Source organism: Arvicola amphibius, chromosome 11 (genome assembly GCF_903992535.2).
Source record: "Arvicola amphibius chromosome 11, mArvAmp1.2, whole genome shotgun sequence".
Classification (NCBI taxonomy): domain Eukaryota; kingdom Metazoa; phylum Chordata; class Mammalia; order Rodentia; family Cricetidae; genus Arvicola; species Arvicola amphibius.
The window spans coordinates 63,416,795-63,437,380 of record NC_052057.2 but is presented as its reverse complement, the minus strand read 5'-3'; positions in this window follow the sequence as shown (position 1 = coordinate 63,437,380).

The following is a 20,586-nucleotide window of genomic DNA, read 5'->3' as shown; positions in this document are numbered from 1 at the left end:
GGGGGTTTATTTTGTTTTGCTTTGTTTTTTGCTTCATTTTTCTTTTTGTGGGGGACTGATTGGATGTTTGGTTTCTTTTGAATTTTAAAACGAACATTTGGATGTTTCATTAACTCTTTGAAGAATAATATTAGTATTTGAATGAAATTACATTGAATAAATAGACAGATTTTTGTAATATGGCCATTTTTCCTAGTATTAATTCTGCTAATCAATGAGTATAGATGCTCTTTACAATGTGCTAGTTTGAGATTTGTTCACATGTGTTTACCAATTTGCCATCTTCTCAATTTTGTACTTCCACATTTTTTTATTGATTTTGTTGAGCTCTACATTTTTCTCTGCTCCCAGCCCTGCCTCTCCTCTCCCCTCCCCTTCAACCCTTGCCAAGGTCCCCATGCTCCCAATTTACTCAGGAGATCTTGTCTTTTTCTACTACCCATGTAGATTAGATCTATGTATGTCTCTCTTAGGGACCTCATTGTTGTCTAGGTTCTCTGGGATTGTGATTTGTAGACTGGTTTTCTTAGCTTCATGTTTAATAACCACTTATGAGTGGGAACATGTGATAATTGTCTTTCTCTATCTGGGTTACCTCACTCAAAATGATGTTTTCTAGCTCCATCCATTTTCCTGCAAATTTCAAGATGTCATTATTTTCTACTGTGCAGTACCTCATTGTGTAAATGTACCACATTTTCTTTATCCATTCTTCTATCGAGGGGCATTTAGGTTGTTTCAAGATTCTAGCTATGACAAACAATGCTACTATGAACATAGCTGAGCTCATGTCCTTGTGGCACAATTGAACATCCTTTGAATATATACCCAAAGGTGGTATTACTAGGTTTTGAGGAAGGTTGCTCCCTAATTTTCTGAGAAATTGCCACACTGACATTCAAAGGGGCTGTACCAGCTTGCATTCCCACCAGCAATGCAGGAGTGTTCCCCCTTTTCCCATAACCACTCCCGTATAAGTTGTCAACAATATTTTTTATCTTGACCATTCTTGCAGGTGTAGAATAAAATCTCAGAGTTGTTTTGATTTGCATTTCTTTGATAACTAAAGATATTGAGCATTTCCTTAAGTGTCTTTCAGCCATTTTAGATTCCTCTGTTGAGAGTTCTCTGTTTAGTTCTGTGCCCCATTTTTGTTATTGGATTATGTGTTCTTTTGGTAACCAATTTCTTGAGTTCTTTGTATATTTTGAAGATCAGACCTCTGTCTGATGTGGGGTTAGTGAAGATCTTTTCCCATTCTGTAGGCTGTTGTTTTGTCTTGTTGACCATGTTCTTTGCTTTACAGAAGCTTTTCAGTTTCAGGAGGTCCCATTTATTAATTGTTTCTCTCAGTGTCTGTGCTGCTGGGATTATATTTAGGAAGTGGTCTCCTGTGCCAATGTGTTCAAGTGTATTTCTTTCTCTTCTATAGCGTTCAGTGTGGCTGGCTTTATATTGAGGTCACTGATCCATTTGGACTTGAGTTTTGTGCATGGTGATAGATATGGGTCTATTTTCATTTTTCTACATGTTGATTTCCAATTATTCCAGCACCACTTGTTAAATATCCTTTCTTTTTTCCATTTGATATTTTTTGCTTCACCAATGTCAGAAGTCTACTTTACAGCATAAACCCCAGGCTTGAGGTCCTCTCGTGCCAACCACAATTGTCTCTCTGTTGCTTGGGGGATCTTTCTCCAGGTGGACATTGTTTTATTCTGTACATGTTTGTTTGTCTTTTCCATTGGGAGGTCTCTTCCTGGTGGTCATACCTGTCAGAAGACTACAAGTCACTGAGCACACTTCCCAAGATCTCATGTGGTTAACCCAAGCAATGACTTGGACTCTCTGAAAACAAACTCCATGGCACTCAGTGATAACCTGTTTGAGGCTCCCATTCCACATTCTGTTCTGTCTGCATAGACGGCTTGTCATAGCCACCTCTCTGTGCATGTTGTATCCAGCCATTGGTTGAATCATCATATCCTAAAAGAGACAGAACTTCTCTGACAGCTGCCATTGACCCAAGTGAAGCACAAATTATATGGTATAGCAGGAAATAGGTATAGCTGCTTCTTTGCAGAGAAAATTCCATGTGGGCTTATTTAATTTTTCTGAGTTATTTTCCTTACTTTCTTGAGTTATTTTCCTTAGGGCCCATTATGTATTATCCTAACTGCTGTCTTCCATCTGTATACATATACAGAGGAAGATTCTAATTCATACCTTTTCAGAAATTTTTACTAAATTATTTAATAAACTAAAAAAGAAGAAGGAGGAGGAGGAGGAGGAGGAGAGGAGGAGGAGAAGGAGAAGGAGAAGGAGAAGAAGAAGAAGAAGAAGAAGAAGAAGAAGAAGAAGAAGAAGAAGAAGAAGAAGAAGAAGAAGAAGAAGAAGAAGAAGAAGAAGAAGAAGAAGAAAGGAATTTCAATTTGTGGCTTTTGGGTATTTCTCCTTTCATGGCTTCAGTACTAGGCACTAGGCACTGTGTTTGTGATTGCATTACTGCCTCTTGTTATCATTTTCTCTTTGCCCTCTATACTTTATTCATCATTTATCAATAATATCATTAGATCTCATTCTTACTTTGATTCATTGTTAGTATCACACTAATTGCAAGAATTGTTAATTAATTGCACTAAATGTCCAAGAATTGAGGGTTGTGCCCATGTCCATTGGGACAGTAGGAAAAGGAGAAAGTTAGGCAGAGACCAGGAACTGAGGAACTTGGTATCATGTCTGATGCAGGTTGTTTACTTCTGCAATGGTCTCCTAAGGAAACAACAAAAGTTCCTGAAATATGCCAAGCTATTCAACATCCTCAGAGTAATAGAGGAGCTATTGCTCAATCCTCACCTGTAGATGATAAGTGAGTAAAAACCAAGTCCACGCACTCTTCATGGTAGACAATATGAGTACTTTACTACTGCATAATAATGGGCAAGAAGAATCATGAATTAATAAGGTTATAGAAACTTGCTTTCTCCCAACAATATAGGCATCTTAGGCTTACAAATACTGTGTCAGTGTTAAAAAATGCTTCCTCTTTTTCCTCTCAGATTTCTCTAATTAGTGTTAGGTATTTAGTTACTTTACATGTCATTGCATGACAAATGCTCATGTGTTTAAAATGCTTTCAGGACTTCTTCCAGAACAAAACATACACACACATATGCATATATGTGTATAGGTCTACACACACACACACACACACACACACACATGAGAAGGGCAGGGGGCATGTCTGTCTGTGAAGTCTCATGTAACCTTGGCATGTAGCTCCCCTCTATGTTGGGATTACAGGCAAGTTGTCAAATTTAACATCCATGTCATACATGATATTTAAATCCACGGTGTTTATTTATCTTGCACAAATGGAATTCTCCACTTTATCCCTACTCACTTTAACATCATCCCCAACTCAAATGACTACCGATCCAAATTTCACCCATGACTGATAATACAGTATGGGCCTTTCCTTAGGCTAACAGGGCCTGAGAGGTGTTCATGCTCACCCTCTCTAAGGATGTTTCAGCTTTCATTGCTGGTATTCCCTCCTGACCACACTCAGTAGGCAGACCTAGATTCCCATGGCAACTTAGCCAGGTAACTTAGGGCCAGGTAAAATAGTGGCTAGCACTTATTTCAGGGTGGGTCTTCACAGCACGGAAACATCAGCCCTGAGGTAAATAAAGCACCAGAGAGCTCTCTATCAGACATCTTAGAGTTTATTTTACAAGTTATTTGTCACAGTTTGAACATTACATGTGCTAAGAGATATTTTTGGACTGTGTGGAGCATGCTTCTGGGGTTGCCCTGATACGCTTCCCATTTGCCTCAGCCAACTCCATTTGGAAATCAACACAAGTCGAGAAAGGGAGCAAAGGCAACTGTTTCATTGCCAAACATCTAATTATGCTTTTCCATAGTCTCTCGTTCCTTGAAAATGATTGTTTTGATATGAAGTGAAGACATGCTTTGATAGGAACACAAAATAAACGTTTGCTGTGACTTATTTTCTGGGGCTTTTGTAAGCTCTAATTCCAGTTGCTGTCACTGTCTGGCCAATGTTTGCTAGTTCCCGAATCTTAGACTTTAAATTTCATTGTTATGAAGCTGTCCAGTGTTCCTGGCTGCTAAGAAGTTTTGCCATCATTTCTTAGGGCCCTACATGCACATTTGGCTCCTCTCTCCTGATCTGAGCATGTCCTCCATTTCTGTGCCCTCTTTATCTCCTGAGTCACCATGGTTCCACACTGCTATTGTCTACATGCCATCAGAGGCTTGACTGTGGTCTTCTCAAAGTGGAAAGTGTGTCTTTAATTGCTGACATTATCCAATAATATTTTTCTCATTATTCAATATGCAGATCTATTGTTTTCTATTTTTAGGAGTCTAGCCATTTTTTACTTTCAGTATTATCTGAATTTATGCATGATATTTTGTCACATAAGTATTGAAAAATAACAGCATACTGTTTTTCACTTGTACACCCTTAATGTCCCTCACAAGTATTTTCATAGCCACATGTTGATATAAGTTCTGTATGTGAATTTGTATTTAATTTAGCTCTAAGCTACAAAGGAAGAGATAGTTTTTGTTTATTTAGTATGTATCTATCTACATTTAAATCTCTATGTAGTCATGTATAATATGTGTGATATATACTGATATGTAGTTGTATAGCTGTATATAAGCAAATATATATGAAAAGTACACATTATTCATAACCCCTTCCTCCATATAATTTAGCTGTGAAATGACTTGAATTAGTTTGTTTGGGCTTCTTTAATGAAACACTATAGAACAGATAGCACATATGCAGCAGTGATTGATGTTTCTCAGTTTTAGGAGCTACAAAATCCAAATCAGGAGCCAGTAACAACTGTCATCATAAATGGCCATCCATCCTCTGTCTTTGTGTTATGGAAAGGGCTAAGGGCTTTGCTGGCATTTCTCTCACAAAACCACTAGCTCCATCCATGGGGACTCCAGTCTCAGGACCACTTCATCTCACTTGCCTTCCACCACAGTAACTTCAGGGAAAGGGTTTCAGCATGTGAATTTCAAGAACAAAAATCTCTCAACTTAGTCCTATACATGGGTGCCACAGTGGCCTGAAAACCCAGCTTCTCCACCTCCTGTTTTACGGTGTTTGTGTGCTAAGACAGTGATAATGATAAAAGAGTCACTGTCTTTCACTCCATTTTAAGAAACAGGGAAGCATGATATTTTACTTTGGGGATTTGATTTGCCCTCACAGTCCTTCCTTCCAGATGCCACAGACTTCAGGCCTATTGATCTGCTCAGTTGCCTCTCCATCATTCAAAATATATCTTCCTAACCTTGAGGATTATTTTGCTTCCTTCCATTCTATTCTCCATCTCTAAGTTTGGGGTGTGTGTGTGTGTGTGTGTGTGTGTGTGTGTGTGTGTGTATGGGCACATGTGTGTGTAGATGCACAACACATGTCCACTGACTGGAATATAGAAACATGTGGAAGCCATAAGCTGGCACTTGTGTTATCTGCTATTTTATCACTCTTTACTACCTTTTTGGGAAATTCCTCTCATGGAAACTGGAGTGCCTCCATTTGGCTTGGTTCCCTGGTCAGAGAGCTTCAAAGATCTACCAGTCTCTTTCCCTACACTATCAGGTTATATGAGCACATGGCTACACCTAAGTTTTTAAGAGCATGACTTGCAGTGTAAGTCCTTTGTAGACAGCCATCTACTCAATTTTCATTCCCATTTATTTCTCCTGTAGTTCTCAGCTTACACAGAGGCATCAGCCTTGCTCAAATTGAGAGAGATAGAGCTTCACACTACACCAATAAATAATTACATCTTCATTTGCCATCTATCTAGAGTAATATATGTACTAAAGCGAGTTCGTGAATTCCAGTTCTTTTGTCCCAAACTAAAGACATGCTGGTAAAAACAGAAAGGAAAAGAAAATCTTAGCAAACCTGAGGTGTTTTAATAGCTTCTTCCAAACCATGTTCAGTAAGTCACAGTCAAGGTGCAAGAGGGGAAGATGTTTGATTCTAGCTTTCACCGCTTTCCCCAAATCTTTCCCTCAGAGAAAAATAAAGTTGGCACAGACTATGATAAACATAACCCCTACTGGAATCCTCTGGGTATGGTTATCCTCATTCCAAGACCTAAAATTTAAGATATCCACTCATTAGGTATTGAATTAAGCAAACTTAACCTCAGGAATGTTACCTCCATAAAAACAGACACATAATCTCATGCTCATTGCTGTGGAACCCAAGCTTAAAGTCCTATCTGACTGATAAAACAGGTTCTCAGCACATATCAAGGCAATTGTTTCTATGGACAATCAAGCTAACTCACAAGCATTGAGCCTAGTGTCTGCTAGACACTGTTATGAGCAAACTGCCCACATCCATTTATGTATAGAAGGATGGTTCTTATTCTCTTTCTGATGATGTATAAACTGAGGTACTGAGATGTTAAGTCAAGCAATTAATCAGGTGTAAATATGGGTTGTAAAGACAAACAAAGAGAGCTCTAGAGAACTCTTAAATTAAGAGTTAAGATAAGCCGGGCGGTGGTGGCGCACGCCTTTAATCCCAGCACTCGGGAGGCAGAGGCAGGCGGATCTCTGTGAATTCGAGACCAGCCTGGTCTACAATCGCTAGTTCCAGGACAGGCTCCAAAGCCACAGAGAAACCCTGTCTCGAAAAACCAAAAAAAAAAAGAGTTAAGATAAGATAAGCTGGTTCAGAAAACCTATCTCCCAGATGTGATTTCCCTGGTACCGCTGTTTATTCTGGTACAAAAGTATTTATATGATTTTACATTATAGACTGTGTAATATTGTAGGAGGGAGGGCTTGGTTGTTCATCATGGCCACCTAGCTAGCTTAGCCCTGAAATAACCATACAGAAACTGTATTAATTAAATCACCGCTTGGTCCATTAGCTCTAGTTTCTTATTGGCTAATTCTTACATATTAATTTAACCCATTTCTATTAATCTGTATATCACCATGAGGTCGTGGCCTACCAGCAAAGTCTCAGCACATTTATCTCTGGCAGTGGGTCCATGGCTTCTCTCTGACTCTGTTCTTCTTTCTCCCAGCATTTAGTTCTGTCTTCCCTGACTACCTAAGTTCTGCCCTATCAACAGGCCCAAGGCAGTTTCTTTATTAACCAATGAAAGCAACACAAAGACAGAAGGATCTCCTACACCATTTCCTCTTTTCTGTTTAAACAAAAAGGAAGGCTTTAACTTTAACATAGTAAAATAACATATAACCAAACAGGTATCAATCAAGAACTACAGTTATAATATTTATATCTACTTTATCTTTTATCATAACTAAGGAAAATTATAACTATAAATTATTCAACTCTATCAAAGACTTCAGAAGGACATAATATTACCTAAGTAAATAGGAAGTACATTGTAAGCAACTTCCAAAACTCTAGAATTGACAGAGACATTTTGTTACCTGGACAGAAACCCAAAGTTCTTCTGTACCGTTGGGGCATCCATCTTTAGGCTACAGGCCCATAGTGTCCAGCAAACTTTTTCATGAAGCAGGAAATTTCAAACACAGTTCTGCCTATATTGGTAGTTTGTCCATCATTTCTTTTGTATCCTGCAGAATGTCTTACAGACTCCTCATGAAGCAGGAACCCCGAATGATCAACTCACCTTTAGGTAAGTTCAGCAATGATTTATCTGCGGGTAATGCATGTCCAGTTTATGCATGCATCCAGGTAAGAGCAGTTTCTTTCCCAAATTGCTAACAAACCCCATAAGTAGCCTCTTTGATGCCCATCTTCCTCTTGAAGTAGCTTGATGTTTCCAAGAGCAGATGTGTCTCACTGTCATGAAAACTCCTAAATTCTTAAACATTTTAAATGTCATATACTGAAGGTCTCTGAAAGATTTGAAGAATCCCTATTCATCTGAAATACTTTTTTTGTACATTTAGAAAATCTAACTAACATGACTACAAACTTGACTATTATATTAACTATATTATATATAATAATATATAATAATGATTATCTATTAACCTCGAGTTATATGTTGAAAGCTTTGTTCTCAGAATGGCAGTGTTAGGAGGTGGGGAAACCCTTAAAAGCTGTGGCCTGGTAAGAGGTAATTTAGTTTCTAGGGACACTGAATTCAATCTTCAATAAGGCAGTTCTGTACCTGACTTTGTTCCTACTAAAAATTGTAATAAAGTGTAAAACTGGGTCAAGAGAGCTGCTTGTGTGTAAGAGCAACTAAACACAAGCATGAAAATCTGAGTTGGAATCTTGAGTACCCATGTGAAAGAGGGTAGGAATACATGCCGGCAATTCCATCGCTGTAGGTGTCACAGGCAGGAAGACTGCTGTAGCTTTCTGGCTACTCATCTAACTCCAGACTCAGCAACAGACTTCAACTCAAGTAATAAGATGGAGTGATACAACAGAATACCCTTAGTTCTCCTCTATCCTCTCCGTGTATACAACAGGTACCTGCACATATACCTGTGTGCATATGTGCCCAAGGAAGATCAAACTGACCCACTCCGTGTCTTCCACCATCTGATCGCCCCTGTACCATGTGTTTCTCCTAGGAAGTCATCTGCCATGATGTACCGGAGCCTAGAGGACCTCACTAGAAGCTAAATTGATGGATATGCTCAGTCTTAGATTTTTGGTTTTTTTTTTTTTTTTTTTTTTTGATTTGTGGTGCTTGTTTGTTTGTTTACTCTCACAGTTTTCAGCTAAATAATATTTTATTTTTAAAACATCCAGCATTACATAATTTGTAGCAGTGGAAAATGAGGTGCAATCTCACAATATATTACAATATTTATATTATGTTCAACTTTGCCATCCTGTATAGAAATATGTGTACTTCAAACTGTTCACCAAACAAGCAAATATCATCCCAAGGGCATGGTATGGGGTGTTTCTCTGGGGTTTCTTGGCCAAGGAAACCCCAGAGGCCTCCAGCACAAGTCAGCTGTTAACTCTTCTTGGTTGCTCATCAGAACTGGACATAGGTCCTTATTGCTCGATACCCCCTACCTTGGTGGCAAAATACAGAGAAAGAAAGCTGGAACTGAGCTGAAAGCTTCCTTCCTGCTGACTAGTTTCTAGTACTGAACTTTGCCCTTAGGTTAGATTCTCTCTGTAGGAGAGAACACATGCCTGGTACTGTAAACTGGCAAAAGACCCATGGCTAAATGACCCAATGGGGAAAGCCCTACAACTGTTGCATTGACACAACATCAAAATTCATTCTATATTTTTACGCTGATAACCATAGTCAAATGCTACTCTCAACCTTAATCAGAGAAGCTTTTCTTTGTGCAGCTGACAGTGTATGCAATGTGTCATTGCTCAAGTTGCTTAGAATAAATAAGAGCTAATGCTTATTGTTAAACAGCACCATTATAGCAGCCACCTAAAGCTCAGAGAACATTGTGGGAAAGGGAGCAGAATGAATATAGGAGCCAGAGAGAGGAAGAATAGATGAGAAACCTTGTCTTCAGAGCATGATACAGTCACTGCAAACTCGAGCCTCAAGCTGCACTTGCTTGTCTTAGCTTTACAAAGGACTGTGGCTGTTGTGGTCCGGGAGGTGTTGGGAGCTGTGAACCCCCAGATCCTGATTTCTTGTTTTTCCCTGATCTGAGTGCCTACAGCTGCTCTGAGCACGAGACCCTCAGGAGTTCCTGATAGCAGGGGAATGGTTTCTGGTATGTTTGGCTGGGGTGTGGCCATCCCTATATAAGCTGTCCCTAGACATAATAAAGGGGGGCACTCTTGGGGCATTCCAGTTTCAAGGATGGCCCGTGTCTCTGTCTCTGTGTCTTTGTGTGTTTCAATCTCTAGCCTCTTGCCCGTTTCACGAACTGTATGGTGGCGCATAGAGCACAGACGGGCGTGGTGCACTGCAGGGAGGAATTCATGGGGTCCTACTCCTCCCTACCAAACAATTGGCAACAAATGGATTCTGGGAGAGGAACAGTCATTGCCTTCAGTTGTATACTCACTTCTGAATTCACTAGGCTCCAATGGATATTTCCCAACTCATACTCACAGATGGTCCTGATTAGAAATCTGTGGGTCACAAAACAAACAAAACAAAACAGCAGTAACCAGGAAAGTGTCTGGATGGGAAGGAGATTGGATAAATGGGTAGTTGGGAACAAAGAGAACAAAATAAAATATATACCTGTCTGAAGCTGAATTGTCAAAGAGCAAATTTCATCGAGAAAGAAATCAGCTTTAAAGGAAATATGTAAAAAGACTAAACAAAACATAGAATTAAAGTCAGATTGGAGTGAGTTTAGATAACTGGACATTTTATATATAGAAATTGATCTTAATTTCATTTAAAAGATCAAACGTGTTTAGAATAATAAAAGAAACACTAGCATATTAAAATGCCAAATGATTCATGCTATATCCATTTCTGTGATTTGAATTTGATGAGCAAAAGTATCTGATTCTCAGGTTAGCTCCAGGTCACTTTAAATACCGTTTGCCACAGATAAAATGTAATTAGCACCTTATTCTACATCACATGCCCACTGTTTTTCGTATTTCAGTGGTGAGCATGCATACCTTTGTCTTTGAGACATCTGTATTCCACATTAGCATTATGGAAATTTGAGCAGCCCTGCCGGTGGCATAGTAGGTCAAGACAGAGACTGAAGGTCCCAGATGGCCACAGGCTCCCACTGCAGACAGGTCTGTTGCTAGGCAACCACATTGATCTTTCTCTATCTGTTTTGCTGATGACCCCTTCTGCTTTCCAGGGATTGATTGTTGTCATTTACAGCAGTAGGTAGTTAGAAGCTTTTCCCTTCTTCAATATTTATAAAGTCAAAGAATCTTAGAGGCAAAGTACTCACAGGAATTCTGGTTTTACTCCCACGGTGTTTATGATTAGAAATGTCGTCTTGCAGGGAGGAAGGGAGAGGAGTGGAGAAAAACATACAGCTCAAGAAAAACATTTTTTTAAAAAAAGAAATGTCTTCTCATTTAGGGCACATAATTTTGGGTATGATTAAGCAGGTATACATTCTCCTGTCTTAACCTGGTGGTTATCAAAACCGGGTTTCTGTTAACTAAAGTTCAACTATTTCTTTCTGAAGGAGACTAATTTGTTTTGTGTCTGCCTTGCCTGCATGTGTTGGGAGAACAAAGCTCCAAGTGGAAAAGCCTTTCCAGATCCATTTCTGCTGCTAACCCTACAACATCTCAGTTAGCAAAGTAAAGAGAGGATGCCACTGTGGCCTGGTACTTTCAGGTCTGCATCCTAAAGTTCAAGCTGAACAATAGTGCAGTCAGAGTCTCAGTAGCTGATCATACAAGCAAACTGTTTCCTCCCTCACCCCTGGCATTGGATAAAGATGTTTCCTTGATTAGAATGTCTACTGAATCCATCAGGCAGCAGCTTTTACAAATTTAGGTTTCTGATTATATCTTGCAATGATTAAATGTCTGATTTGAATATAGTTCTGCTTTATATTGCAGGATAAATTTCAAAAACCAGATGGGACCAGTTTTAGGAGTATACCTTTCGTTAAATCTAAGGAAGACTCCACTTAAGTACATAACTCAACAGTACTTTATTTAGTCCTTCTAGCCTGAGAGAATACCCATGGTTCCAACCTTCTGAAAACCATAAATTCTTTAAGGCTTCTGGGCAGAAATGCTGATATGCAACAGAAGATATCATAAATTAAAGGTTAGGGTTTAGTATATGGCTCAATCAATAAAGTTCTTGGTAGACACGCATTAGGACCTGAGTTCAACCCAGCACTCATGTAAGAAGCTTGACATAGTCATGAATTTACAATTAAAATTGCTGAAGAGATGGAGGTGGGTAGAATGCAGGGCCCCATGGACAGCCAGACAGCCTAACCCCACGTGCCAGTAAGAGATGCTCTTTGAAATATAAAGGCGGACAACCCCTGAGAAGCAATACATAATGTGAATCTCTGACTTCCATATTCACAGGCCTATGAGTCTCTCTCTCTCTCTCTCTCTCTCTCTCTCTCTCTCTCTCTCTCTCTCTCTCACACACACACACACACACACACACACACAGCGAGAGAGAGAGAGAGAGAGAGAGAGAACTGTGTTGTGCATAGGTGACAAATAGGTAATTATAAATACAGAGATAAGTGGCTATTACTTTACTTACCCACCAAAGACAGCACATGGTACATGTTAGTTTCAATTAGATGAAGATGAGTCACAGATGTTTTAAATGATTCTCTCATATCTATGCAGCTAGAAAGGGTGGGTGAAGCCAGGATTCAAACTCGGGTACTTTGAAGGCAGAGCCATTACTCCCACATGCACATGACCAAGTTGTGGCACAGTGAATCGCATCCACATAAACCTAGAGAGCACAAAATCTTTCAGCAGGCCTCCTAAGCAATCTTAGGACACTCTGCATACATTCATCACGCCTCAACTTCCAGCCTTTGACTGAGTTGCTGACAATAAATTCTATCAAATATGCTGACAAACACAGATCAGAGGTCTGAGCACTAAATTAGGCAGTAGTACTTCTGTGCAATAGACTTCACCAAAGCAAGGCAGGGGCCAGCTTCCACGTCATGACCCTGAAATAATCCCCATTTTGCATAAATAAATTGTGTGGTGGTTTAAATGAAAATGGTTCATATGTTTGAACATTTGGTCTCCAGTTAGTGGGACTGTTTGGGAAGGTATGGCCTTTTGGAAGCAGTAATGGCCCTGGGTGTGGGCTCTGAGGTTTCTAATGTCCATCTTAGATCACTGTTCACTCACTCTGCTCACAACTATGGGTAAGATGTGGACTCTCAGCTACTACATTAGAGTCATGTCTGCTGCCATGCCATGGACTAACCATTTGAAATTGTAAGCAAGCCCCCAATTAAATGGTTCCTTTTTAAGTTGTCTTGATGACAGTATTTCATCACAGCAATAAAACAGTATTTTTTACTGAGGCAGAAGTTGATACCAGGGACTGGGGTATTACTGTGATAACACTGACCCTGCTTTTTGTTGGAGAAATATGGAAAAGCTTGGAACTTTGAACTAGGAGTGCAATTGAACATTGTGACTGTTCAACTGGCCATCCTTTTAGGAGCGTGGAAGACAGTAGTGCTGAAAGCTGGATGTACTATGCAGGCCTAGCTCATGAGGTTTCAGGATAAAACTACAGTGAATGTATAGAAACCATTCTTGTGATGTTTAGGAAAGCATGCGGCTTCTTTCTGTACTTGTCCTAAGAATCTGTCTGAGGCTCTATTGAAGGCTTATGGACTAATGTCATTGGCACAAGAGATCCAAAGACAGCTCACTATATACTGTGTCACATGGTCATTCGTCATCATTACTATGCAGATCTACAATGAGAAAAAGCAAGTAGGGCCAGAAGAAATGCAAAATGCCCAATTTGGGGAGAAAAACAGAACCAGGAAATGTAGTATTGGAATCAAGACCTGTGTTCAAGGAGTTGAGAAGGTTAAGAAATACTTAATGCTAAATGAAATAAAGGGGGTTGTATCCTCAGGGAAAAACTGCATCCAGCTAAGCTTCCAATAAGTGGAGGGAAAAAAACAAAGTTTGTTCAACAACAGAAACCATCAAAAAGTTGAAGCTTTTGCAAATGTAAGTCATGGTGGAAGCCCAGTTTTAGTCCAAGCAGACTTCAGAACTTGACAACTTCTGTAGCCACATATTTCTGGAGTTAGAGTCAAGAAACATACAGGAAAATGTAGTTAGAACTTTCTTTGAAATCCCAACCAACTCCCAAATAAGGACACAGAAACTTAGTATTAATTATTAATGTTCAGCCTTAGCTTAGACTTGTCCCACTAGCTTTTTTTTAAAATATTTTAACCTGTTTCTATTTATTTATGCTTTACCTCAGGGATTTTTACTTTTCTTTCATTCTGTACATTCTGCTTTCTTGCTTCTTCTGTGTCTGTCTGGGCTGCCCCTAACATCTCCCTGACATCTCCTTTTATTTCTTTTCCGAAGCATGAATTCTTCCTCCAACTTACTCTCCCTGCCCAGAAGTCTTGCCTATTCCTCCTCCCTTGCTATTGGCCATTCAACTTTTTATTAAACCAATTAGGTGCCTTAGGTGGGCAAGGTAAAACAGCAACATCTCTTTACATAGTTAAATAAATGCAATGCATATTTACATAGTTAAACAAACATTCTGCAACAGGAAAAGGTTGTGGCATCTTTCTCTGTGGTTAATGAAAGCAGTTTGAGATCAGGTATGTGTTAGTCCTTTCATGAAGACCCAGCAGGAAGAGATAATGAGCCTGGCTTGAGTTTCTGAAACCTCAAAGCCCACCCCCAGTACCAATCTTCCTCCAACAAGGCTACATGCCCTAATCTTTCCAAATAATGCCACTCCCTATGGAGTCTATGTGGGGAATATTCATTCAAAGCACCACAGCCCCATAGGCTCATATGTTTGAATCCTTGATGCACAGATAGTAAAACTATTTGGGAAGGATTTAACTATTTGGGAGGTGTAGCTTTCTTTAAGTAGGTGTGGCTTTGTTGGAGATGCACCACTTGGGGGGGGGTCTTGAGGTTTTAAAACTGTACACCAAGCCCAGTTTCTCTCTCTGTCTCTGTCTCTCTGTCTCTCTCTCTCTCTCTCTCTCTCTCTCTCTCTCTCTCTCTCTTTCCACCCCCACCCATGTCTACAGCTTATGGATCAGATATGAATTCTCAGTCTCCTTGGCAGCACCATGCCTGTCTACCTGCCACCACACTTCTTGTTGTAGTGATCATAGACCACCTATCTGAAGCTGTCAGTAACCCCTTAATTAAGGGTTTTATTTTATAAGTTGTCTCGTGGTATTTCATCATAGCAAGAAAACAGGGACTAAGACAGATGGTGTCTTCTAACCCACATATGTGCTTTCTCATGAACTCATGTTACTGTTCATTATACTCACTACTTCTTTCTAAATGCCCTTCAGTCCTCCACCATAAAAGCTATAGAAACCGTTAACATCTCTTAAGAACACTATTATCATCTTAGTCTTTAAAGAGTGATTCATAATGCACACACTTCTAAGATCTTAGTTGGTTTTCAAATTCTGTTGGTATAATTTCTTTCATAAACTTTTACTCACCTGTACCAATTCAATTTCTTTATATTCAAAGTCTTCCTGGCCTTTAAAACATTCATTCATTGAATTTCATAAAAAATATCCTGTTTTAAGTATTTTAGGATCATTTTTATCCTCTTATCTCTCATGTTAAAGAATAATACATTAGATAATTTTGAGTTTTAGCATATGTTTCAGAATTACTCAGTGTCAAGCACTGTTCTAAGTATTTTCCATTTATTCTTTATGTCCTAAACTACCCCTAGGAAATAGATGTTATTATCATCTCCTTTTAGCAGATAATAGAAAGAAGCAGAGAAAAGTTAAGATTCTCCCCAGCAGATGCACAGCAATTAGCTGACAGAATTAAGGTTTGAATTAGAACAATAAGCTAGAGAGTTCATGATAGTTGCTACCTTTGTTGTTTTATTAGTACATAAAGCTCAGGAGTCAGATACTAGGGGATAGATCCACATAGCAATGAGAATAAGTACCTGGATTCTCTTCTCCACCTGACCAGACTGAAAAGGTACACATATCTTTCCAAGCTCCTCCATCTTCCTCTCTGTGTCTCTCTATCTTCATTTTAGTCAGCCAGAAAAACTCTATGGTTTAATTTAGCCAGTTGAATGTGGATTCCACCCTTAGAATCAAGGTTTAATTCTATTGGTGGTCTTGGATTGATAGTACAAACAAATCTTCCACAACAGCTCATTTTATTACGCATGGTGTTTATCTTCACTTTAATTTTTACAGAAAACCCTGTTCTTTAAGGTAAGTCATCAGAGAAAAATCTCCATTGTAATGAGATTTTATGAGCCAGGAATTAATGGTTCATTAGCAGTGTTGTAATTGGAAATTTTATTGACTCTATTTTTATTTAAAATGGAATTGTCCTTATATCATTACCACGGATAATGAATTTTCATGGCAAAATTTGAGTCAAAACTATAGAACATCTATTGTGGCAAATAACTTTTTTTAAGAACAAACATTAATGGAGCCACTGCAGTATAATTTCTGATTATAGTTTTATATGGAGTGTAGGAATAGTCATATATTCATATAGTCACAGGTACAACACTATATATAGATAAAGAAATACTAGTTTGTATCTGTGTGCATGAGCATGTGTGTGTGCGGGGGGGGGTGGGTCGGGCTGTGCATCTTTATGCAATGGAGGTAGTAATGTACCAGAAGAAATCATGAAGGTCAGGCTCAGCCCAGGCCCAGGAACTGAGTCTTTTTTCACTTTATTTTTTTAAAGAAAACAAACTATCCTTTTTCATTTTACATACCAATCTCAGTTCCCACTCCCTCCCCTCTTTCCATTCCCTTAATCTTCCTCCCCAGCCCACCCCCATCCACTCCCCAGAAAGGGCAAGGCACATGGCTCTGAGGAATGACCATGGCCCTTCCCACTGTATCCAGACTGAGCAAAGTATCTATCCAGAGAGAATGGGTTCCTAAAAGCCAGTACAAGCAGCAGGGACAAATTCTGGTGCCACTACCAGTTGCCCCACAGTCTGCCCTAGCCATACAATTGTCACACATATTTACAAGGTCTAGTTTGGTCCTATGCTGGATCCTTCTCTGTCCAGCCAGAGTTGGTGAGTTCCCATTAGCTCATGTAAATTGTTTCAGTGATGTCTTCATTATGATCTTGACCTCTTTGCTCATATTCTTACTCCTCCCACTCTTCAACTTAACTTTAGGAGCTCAGTCCAGCGCTCTAGTGCAGGTCTCTGCCTCTGCTTCCATCAGTTTCTGGATAAAGATTCTATGGTGATACTTAAGATAGTCATCAATCTGACTACAGGGCAAGGCAAGTTCAGGCACCTTCTTCATTTTTAGCTTAGGGTCTTAGCTGGGGTCATCCTTGTGGATTCCTGGAAATTTCTTTCATGCCAGGTTTCTTGCATATTCCATAATCATTTCCTCAATCAAATTATCTCTTTCCTTGCTCCCCATGTCTGTCCTTCTGCCATCTCAAAAATTCCATTTCCTCAACTTTTCCTCCCCCTCTCCTTCTCCCCCACTCCCCTTCTGCCCTCTCTTCTCCCTCCACTCCTGTGTGGTGTGGGAAGTCCTTCTCTATATGTGCTGCTATTATTGGTTAATAAAGAAGCTGCTTTCAGCCAATGGCAGAAATATATATATATATATATATATATATATATATATATATATATATAGAGAGAGAGAGAGAGAGAGAGATTATATATATGTGTGTGTGTATGGAGTGAGAGGAGGGAGGGAAAGAAAGAGAGAGAGAGAGAGAGGGAGGGAGAGAGAGAGAAAGCAGAGTCAAGGAGAAGCCATGTAGCCCCTCTGCAGAAGCCCCACCAAACAATGTACAGAACTTTACCTGGTAAAGCCATGTTGCAATACACAGATTGATAGATATTGAATAGTTTGGGATCTAAGTGATAGCCAGGAAGGCACTTAAGTGATTGGCCAAGCAGTGATTTAATTAATACAGTTTCTGAGTGATTATTTCATGTTCTGGGAAGCTAGGAACAAACAAACAGCATTCTACAGCAAACTGGCATGCCAATGAGGTCGACTATATCCACATAAAACCAGAGAAAATTTAAAAAGGAATTTGAGACACATGCATACAACAAAACAGAGTTTATGCAGTTTCTTGCTCTGTTTTCTGGCAGCAAGGAGAGATTCAGCTCCTTTAAGAAGACTCCTGATTCAACTTTAGTGGCAAGAACTGTGTGCTTTCTTTCAGAGAAGGCTTCCTGATTTGTGATAGTTACAGGAAGAGTTCAGGATCTTTTGGGTGGTTGATGTCCACCACCCACTTCGTGTGTGGATGCTTATGTACCCACTCTTGGTCAGGAGGAAAGTAGCTGAGACCATGCGCAGGCTTAGCACTTTCCACATGGGCAGGTAGCAGGATCAAGTCTGCTCGGCGAGCACGGGCAGGAAAGCAAGGCAGATTCCCACCACCATACAACAGCCATGTTCCCAAATTTTCTCAGGAGATATTGTTTATTTTCCCTTCCATGGGGAACTATATATGTTTCTCTTAGGGTTCACTTGTTACTTAGCTACTCTGGGGTTATGGACTACAGGCTTGATATCCCTTGCTTTACAGCTAGTATCTATTTAAAAGTGAGTACATACAATGTTCATTTTTCTGTGTCTGGGTTACCTCACTCAGGATGGTTTTTTTCTAGGTCCATACTTTGCATGCAAATTTCAAGATGTTATTATTTTTTTTTACCACTGAGTAGTATTCCATCATGTAAATGTACCACATTTTTTTTTTATCCATTCTTCAGTTGAGAATCATCTAGGTTATTTCCAGGTTCTCACTATTAGAAATAAAGCTGCTATGAACATAGTTGAACAAATGTCTGCTGTAGGAAATCCTATCACCAGTAGCCTTTAAGTGACCCACCCAACTAGGTGTGGCCTCTTATACTATGTATTCCAATGTAAAGCATGCCTCTGGCCTCTCTTCCAGTGACATGATTTGGTTCCCATTCCCTGTTTGTGCAGAGGACTGTTATCTGTGAGTCTACTCCTTAATAAATAACCTTCTATTATACTCAGTTCTGAGCTAGTGTGGGATTTCCTTTAAGTGTCCTTCTTCATCTGGTGCCCCACATGGATCTGAACTCCACACTACCTGGTAGATCGACTTAAAGGCCTAAATGGTCCACAGCCCAGAAAATCTCCCACCGCCACCCGCCTGACTTGCTTTTACCTACTAAGCAATTTTTGTAAAACCTGCGCCACAGTGGAGCTGTGTGCAGCAACTTGAAAATTTCTCAAGTGCACACACACACTCCCATCCCCACTGCCACAATCCCTGCCACATTCCCTGCTGCATGGCAACTTGCACACCTTCTGATTTTTACTTCCAGCTTCTGAGTTCTGGGCTTCTAGCTCTGTGTACAGAATTGATTTATTTGCTTTTAATTTGTCAAGAAAAGCATATTTCTCAGTATTTAACCAGCATCAAGGTGGAGAAACCTAAGCGGCTCAGAACTGTTCATGGCACCAGGTTGCACTATTGTCACGACTCTGAAACCAGGACATCTGCTGTACAATAAAGATTATTACACCTAAAACAATTTGCCAGACTTCATACCTTCATACCAGGTAAATAATTTATTCATTAATAAATCAATAAACTTGAAAGTAATATAATGGCAGACAATATTACCATTAAAACTTTTAGTAACTTTTTGCTAGTACTATGGATTGTATTCTGCAAAGCTTATATGTTATGGTGATACATCCATTTATTGGATATTGGAACTCCGTTTTCTTCTTCATATTATATCCTTAAGAAAATGGTTTGATAACAGAACCAAGAATGAGGCACTTTTAGAAATGATACAGTCTTTACATACTAATAATGAACAGCTAGCTGACAGGATTATAACCATTGAAAGTCAAAAGTTACCTGAAAGAAAGTACTATTGAAAAGGGTAACATTAATTCGACAGACAAAATTGAATCCATGTCAGAGGGTACTGAGAAATTATCTGAAAGAATTCATACTGTTGAATTTAAGAATCAAAATTTATTAAAAAGTTATGATAGGTTAGCAGATAGAGTATCTCTTCAAGATGGCCATCTGCACACTATCTGAATAATGCCCAAGGATAAGGTGTTATCTTTAAAGGAAAATGTCAGACCTTGGGATCACATGTGCAGTATGAGTACCAGAAGCTAGGTGCCTCAATGAAATCACTAGAAATATATATAGGCCAGGAGATTCAGGCTTTACAAAAGACAGTAATAAAAAAGATTTGAAATGATTGAGTAAATTATTGTAGCCAATAAACAGAGAATGAAGGTAGCTGTCAGTGATGACTTACCCAGGGTTTTAGCTTCCTGCCCTATAATCTACTCTGACAAAGCATCAAGTTCTAAAGGCCCAAAAAAATCCAAAGAAGGTAGATGGATACCTACAGTAATGAATGATCTAAAACAAATTAAGCAAGCTGCCATAACTTATGGCTTGCATTCTGCATTTATTTTTGGTAAATCAGATGGTAAAGACATGGGCTTCTAGCATTAAAGTGACACCACATGACTGGCTTCAGTTAGTTTCAGCAGTTCTGGATAATGGGCTTCAACTATGTTTAAATGCTATTTCTGAGAAGAGGCTAAAATTTTAGAAGAACAGGGAAGAGCAAAAGGACTTGAAACTCAAGATCAAATTCTTGGTGAGAACACTTATGCTGACCCACAGGCTCAAGTTCTTTGAACAAATCTTGTCCCTATGTCACTAAGCAGCTTTAATACTTGGGACAGGATTCAAGAACTATGAAAACTAATTGAATCATATACTAGGGTTAAACAGGGCCAGAGAGAACCCTTTAGTGACTTTTTACAAAGACTAACTAAGGCTGTACAAATAGGAGTAACAGACACAGATGCTAGACAAGTACTTATTGAATCTCTGGCTTTGAAAAATGCCAATTTAGA